At 33.1% G+C, this 4,024-nt stretch overlaps 1 pseudogene; it reads left to right on the top strand.

Moving 5' to 3' along the window:
• The first annotated feature begins 846 nt into the window (after positions 1 to 846).
• LOC128160855 (beta-1,3-galactosyltransferase 5-like) lies at positions 847 to 2,622 on the top strand (annotated as a pseudogene).
• The last annotated feature ends 1,402 nt before the right edge of the window (positions 2,623 to 4,024 follow it).

Genomic DNA, 4,024 nt, shown 5'->3' with positions numbered 1-4,024 from the left:
TATTTCAATATAGAATTGTTGTATTGTTTTAGCTCACCTTAATAGAAGGTTCAAGTGAGTGCTTGAACTGAAGGGTCACTTGGACCATAAGCTTTAATTTCTACCGGTCAATTTGTAATTTTGAAACAACATGATATCGTTTACAGCAGCATGAATTACAGACAACCTTCCTAATATATATATATTTAGATTATTCCATGGCTCTGGGGCTGAACATGAAATCAGAACATGGCAATTTTTATTGCCATCTATACCAAACTCTAGTCGATGATAAACAGAAAGATGTGCTATATATTTCACACCACTCTCCGGCAATCTTTATATGTTATATAGTACATGGCAATAAAAATTACCATGTTCTGATTTTTTATATCATATATATACTTATAGAAAATATTAAAAAAGACAATAAAAACATAATGTGGTGAATGATTATTATTTAACAAATCGCTCCTTGTCAATATATTTCATCTCTAATAAACTTCCCTGAAATAGACGATGATTGACGGTAAGGAGTGTGATATAAAATCCAAAGATTTCTGGAAAGGGGTGGGATATAAATCTTATGTCACACCCCTCGGGTTTTTATCATTGGGGTAGGTGAATTTTCGGTTTATATCGCACCGGGCGGAAAAGATTATATTTCCTATAAGTAAACGATATAGATATATATATATATATATATATATATATATATATATATATATATATATATATATATATATATATATATATATATATATATATATATATATATATAATAAATCAATGGCGTCCAGCAACCACAGCTGGCTGTCAACGATTCAAGAGTAGAAGCAAGTTGAGTCGGTCTTTTAATCAATAACTATGAACAGATCTAGAGAGAAGTCGTACCTAAAATTCGTGAGGATTACTTGTTTAGTGATCTCAACACGTTTGTTCTTAGCTATTCACAACGAGGAAGATCATGTTTCTACAGTGAATGAAGAAATAATGGACGCTGATGCCAAAATAGACAGATTAAAGATGCTTTACTCCAACTTGGAAACAACTACAAATTAGTGTCCGAAGGATAAGGACTAAAACGAGGTACCCGGACGGAATGCACGTACCTTTTCTCTTAAATAACAGAAATATGTGCAGGAAATACGAAAATGTTTCGGTGTTAGTAATGGTTCACACTTCTGTTGGGAATTTCTGGAGACGGAAAGAAATGAGGAGAACCTGGCTCAATAGTTCCCATTATATATAGTCCTGAAAACCTACAAGTGATCTTCTTAGTTGGTACGACGAGTAATAAAACAGTGACAGGGCTGTTAAAGAGTGAGAATAAAAAGTACCACGACATCATACAAGGTGATTTTGTGGACTCTTATAGAAATCTAACAAATAAAGGAGTGATGGGATATCGATGGATCACAGACAATTGTATGAATGCAGAAATAATCATCAAAATTGACGATGCATTTATAAATATCTTTAAGTTTTTTTTAAGATTTTTCATTCTTGAAACAGCGTAAGCGATTTATATTTTGTAACAAAATAAATCCAAATTCAATGCCAATTATTAGGAAGAATTCCAGCAAGTGGTTTGTAAGTGAGTGGTTTTATAAAGGGCGTGACACGTACCCCAACACATACTGTAGCGGGTTTGTAGTGTTTATATCTACTGACCTAATTCCCACCCTGTACCAGGCAGTGTTCACTGCCCCATTCTTTTGTGTCGATGACTTCTATTTGTTTGGATTGCTTCCAAGCCGAGTAAAAAATGTGGTACACGAAAATTTTCGAGGAAACTTAACATTTATGCACCCAGAAGGCTTAAAATGTTACAAGGAATTGAAAAGAAAGTGTGAATATCTTGTAATGCCTGCAAGAGACAAAGAATTGAACGTTATGTGGAAGGCGGTGATAGCAGATAGACACCAAAGCATATACGGAAACTATTACATGAGGGAACGATCTATTGACTGATATTCCAGATAAACTCAAATCAATGCTCTCAATTTTAAGCAATATTATCAAAAGAAGCATAGAGAATTATGCCTTTAAATACTTGCTCATTCACGAGGTTTTGAAAGCGTCGTTAAACATTCCGCGGCTAATGTTGTTAATTGTATGTCTGTGTCCATGTTTGTACTGGCATTTACCAATGTCATTATTTTTATGAAGAATACAATGGATATATTTTTTGTTTATTTTACTAAGCACACAATTTCTGTTAATTATTATCTACTTAATACTGAGTAATATCAGCTGATTTATTTCTGTACGTTCATATAAAGTAAACAGTAAAATTTAATTGTTAGCGTCACATCAACATGTCGTTTAACCTTAAGTAGGTTAAATATGACTCAGATATCTGGTATTGTCTCAGTTTCTGTCAACAAAATACACTGCTGTTGCTTAATATCAATCAGTACCTTAAAACGCTTGAACTTTAAGATTAGAGAATAAATATTTTTCTTCTTATTCAAATATAATACTCTTATTATTTCACTCTTATCGGCACTCGATACTCGAAGACTCTTTTTTCTCACTTTTTTATTTCAAAATTAATCGATCACACGTTTCTTTTTATCTGTTTCATTAATCTGGTTGACCTTATTGATTGAGTGTCTACATCATATATTTCTAGATGTCATTAAAGGTGAAAAAAGTTTTTTCTACTTTACAAATCATGCAAAACAAGTAGAAGAAGAATGTGGAATTTGCAGCGTACGGTCAAGTATTTATTGATTTGTGAATAATTCATTTCACAATCCTAGCATCTCAAATGTTAAAGGGTATCGTATGAAACATTTGTTTGTGTTGTTATTAGAAACAGATCAATTCTTTCTATAAATAACGAAGGCTAATTATGCTACCTAGCATAAATCGTATCATTATTATCATGTCAATGACCTCATTCTTATAATAATTAAATTTAAATCTCTGAAAAATATTTCAACGGAAATAAGTAAAATGTGATTATGAGAACCTGACGCGCCCTGGACTGTACAATATCCTACATAATGGACATTTTCGGCTTTTTATAGCCATTACGTATTTTACAACTGCTATTCAGGCGAGAATATGCACAGTACGTTCCGAGGGGTTGTGGCTGATTCCTATAGATATAATAAAGCAAACGTGCTTATCGATTTTTTTTTATATTTAAGTGTCTGTGTGAGTTAATGACTTCAAGTTCAAATTAAAAAGACGTATTTTGCAGCAGTTACCTCCTCTCGATCTGTGGTAATGTTGTAGATTAAGACACAGAGTTTCCTCTTCGAGTAATAAACGGCAAACGAGATATGCAGGTATATACATGGGGAAATCAAAAACATTATCACAATTGCAAATTAACCGATGCTTCAAAACCCAAATTATCCTTATATAAGGAACTTCAGTACTATATTCGTCAACTTCCCAAAATAACAAGGTGATATTTTCAGAAAGATATAGGAATCTTAAGGGGAAATTCGCGTAAAAATATACAACATGGCCTCCATTGCGAATTGCTTCTATGGAAAACCATCTATATTGGCAAATTGAAGATGGGGGGAAAAGATGGCGCAAATATGTTTATTGGTTTATTCATAGTACACAGGATGAATGACCATCTTTAAGTCCTCCTTAAAGATAGCTTAAAGGTGTTTAAAGGTAGCTTAAAGACGATCTTTAAGCCACCTTTAAGCTATATGTGTTGCTTAAAGGTGGCTTAAAGAAAGCGTAAAGATGGCTTAAAGGCAGCTTAAAGACTATCTTTAAGCCACCTTTAAGCCACCTTTAAGGACAACTTATAGGTCCTTAATGTCCAAACTTCTTTAAGCCACCTTTAAGCCACATTTAAGCTACCTTTAAGCCACCTTTAAGCCATAAAATTTTTTTTAATTCAATATTGTGCTTAATTTCCAACAAAATGTATTAACTTTATGAAAGAAAAGGTATTAAAACGGTTTTTGTTCTAGAAAGAAAAATGAAAAAAAACCACAAAAAAACCCGGCCACGGCGAGAAATGAACCTGGGACCCTCAGTTTACTAGCATCACCACACTTCCTCT

This window comes from Crassostrea angulata, chromosome 8, assembly GCF_025612915.1.
Source record: "Crassostrea angulata isolate pt1a10 chromosome 8, ASM2561291v2, whole genome shotgun sequence".
Taxonomy (NCBI): domain Eukaryota; kingdom Metazoa; phylum Mollusca; class Bivalvia; order Ostreida; family Ostreidae; genus Magallana; species Magallana angulata.
The sequence above is the reverse complement of the archived record's forward strand: the minus strand, read 5'-3'. Positions and strand labels throughout refer to the sequence as shown.